We start from the raw sequence: 12,282 nt of genomic DNA, 5'->3' as shown, positions 1-12,282 counted from the left end.
AGGATGTCTCTGTGTCTGAGGTGCACTTAACCAGTGTATGCAGAGTGCTCTACTGTCCACAGTGCCCTTCCCAGGCAATCTTTTAGGCATCATGACTTCGTTTGCTGCCATTGGTAGGTAGTCTGGCTCTCTTGCCCTCTGGTGTTGTGCTTGGGATGCCAGCCATCTCCACATCAGATCATGTCGTTTCCATACTTGAAGCATTTGATGATTCGCATTGAACCTTGTCTCCCATGAGGTTCTTCAGCTATGCAGGTTTCCCAGTCCACTTCCTTCACACACACTCCTCCTATAGAAGCTCATTGCTGCCTGTTCAGGGCTCTCCTTCCCAAACAGAAGGAGTTCCCGTGCTGCCTGGAGATAAAGGAAATTTTCTACATTACAAATTTGGTCATGTTACTCTTACCCAACTTCACCCTCAGATTAGAGTTCAGATACCTTAACGTGGCTTTCAGAATTCCATAACAACCTAGGGTCTCCCATGCTTTGCTTCTGCTCATACTGGTCCCTCTCCCTAAAATATCATCCCTCTCCCACTTCAAGGCCTTCCAACCTCCTATAACCTACCAGACCTAGCCTAAGCATCTCCTCTCTTTGGACTCTTCCCTTCCCAGATTTTAGTCCCAGAGCTGATTTAGAGCTCCGTAGTCAAGCTAAAACTAATGTAGGGAAGGCTCACTTCAAAGCAGACAGAACTTTAGTCTGTGGCTGTTATGAATGTATTGCCTCTGAGCTGCAAAGCCCATCATCCCTTGCCCCAGGGAACAGCACTCTGCAGACTACATTTCCCTGTTGCCAGCTGGCTGGATGTTAAACTTTGCCAGTAGAGGGTGCTTGAAGCACACTGCAAGGCTGGAAAAGGAAAAGGGGACTTTTTTTTTCCCTCCAGTAAACAGGTCTATGTGCAGATTTCTCTGTGTGGCATCAGTTTTCTTTGCCACCACATTGGTGATGACTCCTGTTGTGGGTCGAATTGTGTCTCCCCAAAAAGATATGTTCAAGTCCTAACCTCTGGTACCAGTGAATATGACTTTATTTGGAAACAGGGTCTTTGCAGATGTAATCAGTTAAAATGAAGTCACTGAATCCAGTGACCTTATAAGAGGAGAAAACAGAGACGTGCACACAGGGAAGACAACCATGTGAAGCCAGAAGCAGAAACTGGAGTTATGCTACCACAAAGCAGGGAACACCAAGGATTGCCAGCAACCACTAAAAGCTAGGAGAGAGGCATGGAAGAGATTCTCCCTCAGAGGTCCCAAGAGGACCCAACCCTGCCAACACCTTGATTTCAGACTTATAACCTCTAGAACTGTGGAACAAAAGTGTGTGTACACTTTAAAATGGCTAAGGTGGTAGACTTTATGTTTATACATAACAAAAAGTTTTTAAAATAGTAAATGCAAAGGGTAGCTGCTACCCCTGTGACTGAGGGAAATGTAAATAAATAAGGAACTAAGACACTCAGAGGAGGCTCTTGCCCCAAGTCTGAGATTCATTTTTTTTATTGTAGAAAAATACACATAACAAAATTTACCATCTGAACCAGTGTATGTATGTATGTATTTATGTTGATGTATAATTGACATGCAGTATTATATTAGTTTCAGGCATACCATTTTAAAGTGAGTGTACAATCCAGTGGCATGAAGTACTTTCACAAAGTTGTGCAACCATCACCAGGATCTAGTTTCAGAAACTTTCATCACTCCAGAAGGAAATCCTGTACCTATAAAGCACGCATTTACTACTTCTTTCCTCTATACCCCTTAGAGTTCTCTTTTACCCCTTTTGGTTATTAACCATGGCCAGCATCATCAAGGAGGATCCCTAAGCTGGGGTTAGTACTCTGAGAGAAGGTAAGGCAAACTAGATGGCAACCAGGGAGGACCACAGAAGGGCCAGGCCAGGTAAGAGTCAGATGATAGACTAGTCATGGGGGTGCTACATCCTGGACAGAATTACCCTACTCAGAGAGGTGGACGATGTGTTTGAAAAGTGTTGACCTGCTCAGGTTTCATTTCATCTCTCTCATTGTAGAAAACTCCATGAAACAGAATCTCGAATAAAATATTAGGAAAACCACCAAATAGATAGTAAGTTGAAAACATGGATGGGATGCAAAAGTTCCTAGAAATATATAAAATGCCAAAAGTGGTGCTTGTATAAATATTAAGGAAACTGGAAAAGTCATCAGACTGTCATCAGACTGTTGATGACTGAAAAAGTCATCAGACTGTTCTCCTGAAAAGAACAAATTGTTACCAAAAAAAATAGACAACTTTCAAAACCTGCCTACTCGTTTTATGAAGTTAGTGTAATATAGATTCCAAAACCAGATAAGGGTAATACAAGAAAATAATAACAGCTAATTGAATCCAATAGTATTTGTAAAAAGCCCTACATCTTGATCCAGTAGGAATGGATGTACTACTAAGTGCAGCCACAGGGCTATCCCACTTGTCATGTTTTCCCCACACCCTTTTTTTTTTTTTAAATTTGGTTGTGCTGGGTCTTAGTTGCGGCAGATGGGCCCCTTCCTTGTGGCTCACGGGCTCCTTAGTTGCGGCTTGCCAGCTCCTTAGTTGTGTCTCGAGGGCTCCTTAGTTGTGGCATGCGAACTCTTAGTTGCAGCATGCATGTGGGATCCAGTGCCCTGACCAGGGATCGAACCCGGGCCCCCTGCATTGGGAGTGCGGAGTCTTAACCACTGCGCCTCCAGGGAAGTCCCTTTCCCCACAACCATTGTCCACAGAGCAGAACTTCTTCTTTCCTGACTTTCTTTCCCAAGGCTGTACTAGAAGAAGCAGGGAGGCTTATCAATCATTGGTTCATTTCATACTAGAACCCGGGGAATGGGGTTTAAGAGTTATTACCTCCTGTGGCTCAACTGCTTAGGTAAAAACACATTCAATAAATCAACAAAACCCTAACACAATTAGGGTTGTGTTGACCAATATTAAATTATTTAAGCAATAACATCTGAAACCAAAACATCCTTATTATCTAATCTCTGGCCTTTGGCTCTATTTATTTTAGTCCAAATTTCAAGATTAGATGAGCAAACATGGAATTTTGAGATGTAGCCTATACATTCTATTCCTTATTTATCTCTTCCTTGGATTTCTTTATAAAAGGAGAAACGATAGCATGGTAAACAGTGATTTCCTCACAGACAATCTCTAGTCAAATGACCTCAATGAGTTAGTAGACTTATAGCCTAAAACAGAGTTCATGATTAGCAACTTGATCACAGCTGAATTTTTGGATTCTGGTAACTGAGATTGACCTCTACAGCATTTCCAAGTTTTGATAAACAGTATTGGAAAGTCATATGGAATACAATTAATTTTCTAGCATCAATATGGACTTGAAACTTCCATGAACTTAATTTTATTTCATTTGATGTGAACTTGTCACAGACTAAGCACACATACTTATTCCAAAATAGAAGTCTTTATTAACAGTGACATTTGCAGATTTGCAAGTACACTCACAACTAATTCACACACATTGCAGGAAGTCTCCAAATCTTTCTTTTCCACATGAAGAAAAACAATGCTCAATGCATATATATTTTAAAACTAAAATCACAGATTAAAAAGCTTTCTCAACTTGAGTATGTTGGTGACTTTACCAATACAACGCCAAAAGCACAATCCGTGAAAGACCTGGTCGATAAGTCGGACTTCATTAAAATTTAAGAACTTCTGCTTTGTGAAAGACAGTGTTGAGAGAATGAGAAGACAAGCCACAGACTGGGAGAAAATATGTGCAAAAGACGCACCTGATAAAGAACTGTCAGCCGAAATACACAGAGAGCTCTTAAAACTCAACAATGAGAAAATGAAAGACCTGATTAAAAGATGGGCCAAAAATCTTAAGAGACACCTCAACAAGGAAGATATACAGATGGCAAATAAACCTATAAAAAGATGTTCCACATCATGTGTCATCAGGGAAATGCAAATCAAAACAACAAGATATCACTACACACCTATTAGAATGGCTAAAATCCGGAGCACCGACAACACCAAACGCTGAGGGGGCTGTCAGCAGTGGGATCTCTCGCCCACTGCTGGCGGAAGCGCGAAAAGGTGCGGTCACTCTGGAAGGCAGCTTGGCATTTTCTTATAAAACTAAACATACTCTTACCTTACACTCCAGCAATTGCGCTCCCTGGTATTTACCCAGAGGAGTTCAAAATGTGTCCACACAAAGACTTGCATGTGGATGTTTATAGCAGCTTTATTCATAACTGCCAAAACTTGGAAGCACTAAGTTAGTCCTTCAGTAAGTGAATGGATAAATGTGGTACATCCAGGCGATGGAATAATATTCAGGGTTAAAAAGAAGTGAGCTATCAAGCCACGAAAAGACATGAAGGAAGCTTAAATGCATATTACTGAGTGAAAGAAACCAATTTGAAAAGGCTGCATACTGTATGATTCCAACTTATATGACATTCTGGAAAAGGCAAAACTATGGAGACAGCAAAAAAAAAAAAATCAGCGGTTGTCAGGAGTTGGGAGAGGGAGGGATGAATAGACAAAGCACAGAGGATTTTTAGGGCAGTGAAAATACTCTGTATGATATTGTAATGATGGATACGTGTCATTATACATTTGTCCAAACAAATAGAATGTTATACAGGAATGAATGAGCCCTAGTGTAAACTATGGACTTTGGGTGATTGGGGTGTGTCAGTGTAGATTCATCAGTTGTAACCAATGTCCCATTCTGGTGAGGGGATGTTGATAATGAGGGAGGCTGTGCATGTTGGGGAAAGGGGTGTATGGGAACTCACTGTACCTTCCCCCCCTTAGTTTTGTTGTGAACCTAAAACTGCTCTAAAAAAATTGTCTGTAAATAAACACTAAGGCCATAATGCCATAGCATTCAATAGATACTTTCTTTTTTTTTTTTTTTGCGGTATGCGGGCCTCTCACTGTTGAGGCCTCTCCCGTTGCGGAGCACAGGCTCCGGATGCGCAGGGTCAGGGGCCATGGCTCACGGGCCTAGCCGCTCCGCGGCATGTGGGATCGTCCCGGACCAGGGCACGAACCCGTGTCCCCTGCATCGGCAGGCGGACTCTCAACCACTGCGCCACCAGGGAAGCCCCTCAATAGATACTTACTGAATGGTGAATAAATTGATTAATCTACCAGGCAAATAATTTGGGTAAAACAATTTGGATTCAGTTGGCCTTGTCTACATATCCAGTGACAAAACAGTAAAGATAAAAAATTGCTCTACACAACATTGTAAAACAACTATACCCCAATTTTAAAAAAGAAAGAAAAAAAATTACTAAGGCAAAAAGAAAAATTGCTCTAATCATAAACTTTAGCCTAATGGATCTACTGTCCAACTACAGCAGTAAGGTTGTTATAATTCATACTTCCAGATAGCTGACCCTTGTACTACCATGCTGGGTGACTAATGATTGGTTGACAAAATGCACAGACCAATGCAGATGTATTGATGATCTCCATTTACCTGAAATGAGAGAAGACCTCTTGTTATAATCTCTGGGTACAAGACACTTAAAAGTTCTTTCCATTCAAATTGAGTATACTTTCTTCATACTTCCATTGACTTGCTTGGCCTTAAAGTTGATTTGTATTAAGTGAGCAAAAGATACACCTACACACTCACAAATCAATAGTTGAAAAACAACCATTCCATATATGACTTTAGGATATTGCAGTATTTTAAAGTACACTATATACTTATAAGGCAAGGAATTGATACTATAAGATCATTTTTATAAAATAAAGAATAGTTTTAAGCTGGGCCGGGAGTGGGGGGCTAAGTCAAAGCCAGCATTACCCTTGCACTTCCTTTTGGTCGTATCTCTAGCCCAGAGGTCTGCCAGTGTGAGTGAGGTGTTTTATATAGTTGGAATATCATGAATTTCATTGCCAACCCCATTTTAAAATTTGTCAGACTGATATGAATATAACCTCTCTTCTGCTTTCTTAATATATGCCTCCTTTTTTAAAAGAGTTAGTATCTGTTTCCTCCTTACCTCTTCTATCAGCCAACCACTTAAAGAATGGAGGGGGGAGGGATTCTGTCAATATTCCTTCCAGTCTTTTTCACATCCACTTGCCCTTTACTGTCTGGCCCACTCAGTCACTTCTGTGGAGAAACTCATTTTACAATCCTCCCACTCCTCCAGCATTCTTATTTAGAGCACGCGGAAAAATCACACAACTCACACGGGCCTCTCCTAGTGGGTTTATATCCTGGACCCACTAGGTCATCAGGGAGACAGAAGCCAGCTGCTTACTTGCTGACCACCAGAGAGCCACAGATAGAATCTGGTTGAGCAGAGATTCTAGAGGGATCTCACCCTGGCCCCATATCTCTCCAACTGGTTACAATGCATCCAACAGAGACTACGCCAGTTCCAAAATCATCCACCAAAGAATGCTACCCATCCCTGCACAGTCTGCTACAGGTGTCTAATGGCTGAATTCCACAATTTAGAATGGTTCCAATTTTTCTTAGCCTTCCTTCAGAATTCATGAATGAAGCACTTTTTAAAACCAAGCGTCTACAAAGGGAAGATAAACCTATCTGATTGGTTGCCTAGACAAAAGGGGAAAGCTAGACATAGCTCCAATGCGCATTCCCTTGGCATGCTTCTTAATGGGTTGGTGGTTAAGAGGATTTTGAGCCAAACACACAATTGAAACACTGGTGTTTGGCTTCTTCTTCTTCTTCTTTTTTTTTTTTTTCTAAATGGGAAAAGCATGAATGCAGTCCCCCACTACCACAATTTATGCGGTCAAGTTTCCCACATTTGGGAAAATCGCAGGGGTCAGCACATCCGGAGTGCAATGGATAAGTTTGGCTTCATTTTTAAAGGGAGGAGAAAGATTTGCAAAGAAAAATCTCCAATGTGCAGGCTAACACCTATTTACTTTTAGTCTAAATAATCTGTGAAGTTAGGTAAACAGTCATTTCATAAATATTCTCTATAATAAGGTTTTATACGGGAAGCTTAAGGACACGTGGATCTACTAATTAGCATAATATCCACTCAGGTGTCTGGCTCCAGACCGTGGGCAGAAGATGTAAATTTGGGAGCCTTTATAAGTGTTTTCTGTCTTTTTATTTGCAGTGAAAATCTTCGAGTTGATACAGAAGAGGTTGGTTATGCAGGAGAAAAGAAATAACCCAGGTAAGCCCAAGAAGTTTAGAAGAGTTGGCGATCCGAGTACTACTTTAACCTTTCATAGGAGGAGAGACACTTCCTCCATCACTGCAGGAAGAAAAGAAAAGGCGGGTGCAGATGCAGAGAAGTTGGTAGCTTTGACCACGAAAAGACAAGGTCTCTGGTCTAATGGCTTCTGTTTTCTCATTGAAGCGTAAGATAAGAGTATCTCTTGAGCGCTGAAGTGTGAGAACAGAAGTGAAAGTATAAAATTGTTATCACATTGTGTAAGAAAGCAAATTTACTGGAGAATCCTGGAGTTGCTGGACAGGGTTGAGTGTGCCTACACATTGTCTGTGATAAAGTAAGACCAGTCTGGTTGTGTGATTTTTCACAGTGTTCAGGTGTTCATGGGAAGGAGTGGAAAAGTCAATGGTTGGTTTTATTCAGGGATTTATGCCAAGGTGATTGAGAGAGGAAGAGAGAAGCAAGGAAGCTGAAGGCATTTGCCAGGGAATAATTACAATGGAGCACGTTGGAATCTTATCTGAATTAAACTGGACTAAAAATTAATGTCCACTATGATTATGGTAATAAAAGGCCCAAAAGTCAAAACCAGGGAAAGAAGAGCACATAAAGGAATTCCCTGGCTTCCCAGTGGTTAGGACTACCTGTTTTCACTGCCAAGGGCCCAGGTTCAATCCCTGCCAGGGGAACTAAGATCCCGCAAGCTTCAAGGCACGGCCGGAAAAAAAAAAAAAGCACATAAATCAAAGATGCATAAAGGACCCTTAATAAGGATATTAAAATTGAGCTTTATGCTCTGCCAAATCCTCATTGCTTGTTCCTTTCCTGGTAAGAGGCTTTTCAACAAGCCTGACAAGTGCAGTGAGGGCATTAGCAAAAAGCACCAGATTTGCATTTCAGCCTCAGCCAAAACAAGCATGCCCAGAAGTGTCCAGCTAGAACCCTCAGCCTCTGCTATGAGGACCCAACCAAGAGATGTTTCTTCTCCCAAGCCTTTCAGAAAGATAAAAGAATATAGACCACTTTCTTACTGACTCACTTTTTTCCTGGCCAAAAGCTTCTAGCTGGGCATGCAGTAATCTAGCAGAGAAATGGGTGCTTGTTATTAAACCCCACTCCCACGGACACAGAATTTGGGAGGGCCAGCATGAAGCTTGTGGGACACAGGCAAAATGAGGTTGTCCCATGGCCATGTGGAGGTGAGGAGATGCAAATGTGGAACTGTGTGCAGCAGACAATTAAGCATCAGGTACAAGGTAATGAGACGGCAAGCAGAGACCCCAGAAAAGATTTTATGGCTTCAGAATGCCAGGCAGGAGCTGGGAGACATTTCCTGGGATGCTGGAGTCTAGCCCACAGTGATGTATAATGAGGAGAGTATTAGGGGCCACAAGGCCATTTAGATTACACCCATGCACACACACATACACCCTCACACCCTCACACCCAGGTCACCACTAACAAAGCAGAACTAGTATTTCCCTGGGTTCCCCACACTGAAAGCTATCACTCTATACTTCTCAAACTGTAAAATGTACATCTGAATCGCCTGAGGATCTTGTTTAAAATGTAATTTCTGAATCAGTAGGTCTGAATTGAGACTCGAGATTCTGCATTTCTAACAAGCTCACAGCTGATGCTGATGCCGCTGGTCCAGGGACCATTCTTGGGGGAGCAAAAGGCTCCAGTACTCTTAACGGTGACCCATTCCCACAACCATTCCTGTGTGTGCTGGGATTTACTATGAGTCCAGCTTCTCTTGAATAACATTCTCTTGTTATCTATTCTGTGCCCTCATTGAATTTGGCGTGCCAAAGAATGGTAAAAGACAGAGTAGATACACTGGGTCCAAAGGGCCTTGGCCTGACGACTTGCATCCTTTGAAAGAACCCAAGTAGCTGTCCTCCAGCTTTAGACTTGGTCATGTGTAAATTACAGTGGGAGAACCAGGCAGTGTCCACCACTTGGATTTTCTCCCTGGAGCTAGTACCAGTCATCATTCTTCTAATAGTGTTTGCCCCTCCGGAGGGTTTCCCTTCTTGGTGGCCTATATTCTCTTAGGAATGAGTCAGTCATCAAGATGCCAGTGGTGCTGAGTGGGTTGAGGAAGTAACAGGGGCAAAACTATAGTTGCTATGAAATAAGGTGTTCTGGAGGAAGATGCTGGGAATTGTGCATCGTATGCTGGAATGGTGAGGAAGGGGTCAACTGAGATCCTGGAGGAAGTTCAGAAATGCAAATTCTCTTCAAACCTTCTGCAGCTCTACCATTTGGCCACTGATTAGTGGTTTTGAATAATGGCCAGGTGGATTTAGATTCCAAAGATCATTAATAGTACCCTTCAAACCAGAAGATAAGGCGGGGACCAGGGTTGCATGTGGGAGCGGCTGGATGGTGCCGAGGTTGTGCAATAAGAAAACTATGAATTGGATCCTTTCAAATATTCATTTAGAGATGGGAGTGAAAAATGAAATTACTTTTTCTTTTGGCCACGCGGCTCATGGGGTCTTAGTTCCCTGACCAGGGATGGAACCCGGGCCCTGGGCAATGAAAGCACAGAGTCCTAACTACTGGACCACCAGAGAATTCCCTGAAATTAGTTTTTAATTAATTAAATTACTTTTGGTTGACAAATTGCACTTCTTTAAACATGACTGCATGCTTCTGAACCCTGTAATTGTCAAGAACTGTGAAGGGGCTGAGATTTTTAACCTTCCTTTTGCCTGCCACACAGATGCTGGTAGAAGACTCAAAACTCCTGGGTCAGAGACAAAGGACTTTATTACTTACGGCACAGCAAGCAGCATGAGGTTCATGTTCATGTTGGTTTCCTCTTGCCACCCCCAAGTTCACAGGGGCAAGACAGAGGGGCCCATGTGAATGCCATGCTTGCAGAAGATTTGCATCATAGCCGAGGAGCTCTGAGCTCAGGGAGCCCAAATCTTGATGATAGACATTTCCACCAAAGGGAGACATTATTGCACTAGAAAGAAAACAAAACTGCCCCCTCCTCTGGAGGGAGACCCTGTATCTTCCAAGGCTGTTTGCTATACAAACACCTTGGAGAAAATAGTCCAGAACAAAGGTGGTCAGTGCCTCTGCTCCCAAGACATGAAGAAACATGGAGAACTGAATTCCAACAAAAATAATAGTAGCTACACTCCTAAAGCTTACTGTGCATTAAGGGCAGTTCTAAGTGCTTTGGTGCTTTATATACATTATCTCACTTAATCCTCACAATAACTCTGTGAGGTTATCCTCATTTCACAGATGAGAACACTGAATTTTATAATGATACAGAATGCTAGACAGTCATGGAAAGGGCATGATGTTTATTTTTAACGAGCCCCAAAGATTATTCTGATAGACACCAAACCTTAAGAATCACTAATTTCAAAGGTAAGCATCACCTTTTTAATTCCATTCACTATTTAACAAAACTTTTTACTCTTCTCTATATTTATGCTTACCTAATAAAGCCAAGAATTTTATTTCCTTTTATTTAAGACATAGGATTTTGAGTTCTTACTGTGTAAGGAAGACAGAATCAAAAAGGAAAAAAGCATAGATTGTTTGCAATAAAAATGTTTAAAGAAAGTACAAGCTTCGAAAGGGACTGGCTCACTATATTAACAAACACAACATGTATTTAAATGAAAAGAAAATCACAAGATTGCCAACATTCCCAAGTTTACACTCAGTATGTTCTTACTGGAAAAATATATTTTCTCACATGATTGTGATAGCCCTGAATGTCACAAATCTGCAAAAGGTCAGCACTGAAAATGCTACGGATGGATTTATGTCAGGGAGTAAGTATATAACTTACAGGAAAAATTCAAGGTTCATTTATTTTGGCACTAAAAGTAGGCAGGGTAAAAAAGAAGTTTGCAGGGTGATGACCCTGGGTTTTTGTTTGCTTGTTTGTTTACAGTTCAGAGCTTTCTTTACTGGATTGAGAAATGTGGTGCACATATTTCCCCACGATGGTGACGTGGCAAGGTGTCATTTGCATCCATATATCTTTGGGAAGGGTTCCTTTTCCCAGTTTCATTAATTTAAACCATTTGTCTAAACTACCTGTTTTTACTTATTTTTTCTTTCAAAGTCAATGTACTTTCATATTTTTTACGGTAATTACACAAGTTAATTAGACTGAGCAGCCTCCTCCTAGCAGGAGTCAGATGGCATACCCACCCAAAGGGCAGTGTGCAGGGAAAAAGGAAACCGACAGGGCCTGGGAAGACCCCTTGGGCCCAAAGGGGTCAGGGGAGGGAGGTGTGCCAGGGGCTGCCTGAAGGAGCTGTGGCTTTTGTTAGAAGGACACAGCCAGTCCAAAGTAACCTATAGGGAGAATCAACACCAGACCGGCCCAAACCAAGCAGGAGCTTAGGGAAGGGGGCTGGATTTGTGAAAAGCAGGGTGGAGAGTGGATCTGGAGGGCAAATGGAGAAAATCCAAATAGGGTCAGCTCTTCCTGCCTCTCCTTGAAAGTGAGTGTTTTTTGTTGTCTTTTTTTTTTTTTTTTTTTTTTTTTTTGTGGTACTCGGGCCTCTCACTGTTGCAGCCTCTCCCGTTGCGGAGCACAGGCTCCGGACGCGCAGGCTCAGCGGCCATGGCTCACGGGCCCAGCCGCTCCACGGCATGTGGGATCTTCCCAGACCGGGGCACAAACCCACGTCCCCTGCATCGGCAGGCAGACTCTCAACCACTGCGCCACCAGGGAAGCCCTGTTGTCTTTTTTTTTTTTTTAAATAAATGTATTTATTTATTTTTGGCTGTGTTGGGTCTTCGTTGCTGCACGCGGGCTTTCTCTAGTTGCAGCGAGCGGGGGCTACTCTTCGTTGTGGTGTGCGGGCTTCTCATTGCCGTGGCTTCTCTTGTTGCGAAGCATGGGCTCCAGGCACACAGGCTTCAGTAGTTGTGGCACGTAGGCTCAGTAGTTGTGGCTCACGGGCTCTAGAGTGCAGGCTCAGTGGTTGTGGCGCATGGACTTAGTTGCTCCGCAGCATGTGGGATCTTCCCGGACCAGGGCTCGAACCCATGTCCCCTGCATCGGCAGACAGATTCTTAACCACTGCGCCACGAGG

The 12,282-nt window shown here is 42.6% G+C and overlaps 1 protein-coding gene across 1 annotated transcript in view; it reads left to right on the top strand.

Moving 5' to 3' along the window:
- Positions 1-12,282, top strand: part of PTGR1 (prostaglandin reductase 1) — a 55,578-nt gene that overhangs the window by 26,724 nt on the left and 16,572 nt on the right. Inside the window, exon 2 of the mRNA XM_082625692.1 lies at positions 7,133-7,192. The gene's annotated coding sequence lies outside the window, so the exon portion shown is untranslated. The remainder of the gene's footprint in view (positions 1-7,132; positions 7,193-12,282) is intronic.

Source organism: Mesoplodon mirus, assembly GCF_964341445.2.
Source record: "Mesoplodon mirus genome assembly, chromosome: 1".
NCBI lineage: Eukaryota > Metazoa > Chordata > Mammalia > Artiodactyla > Ziphiidae > Mesoplodon > Mesoplodon mirus.
Note: the sequence above shows the minus strand (reverse complement) of the source record. Positions and strands in the feature narration are given on the sequence as shown.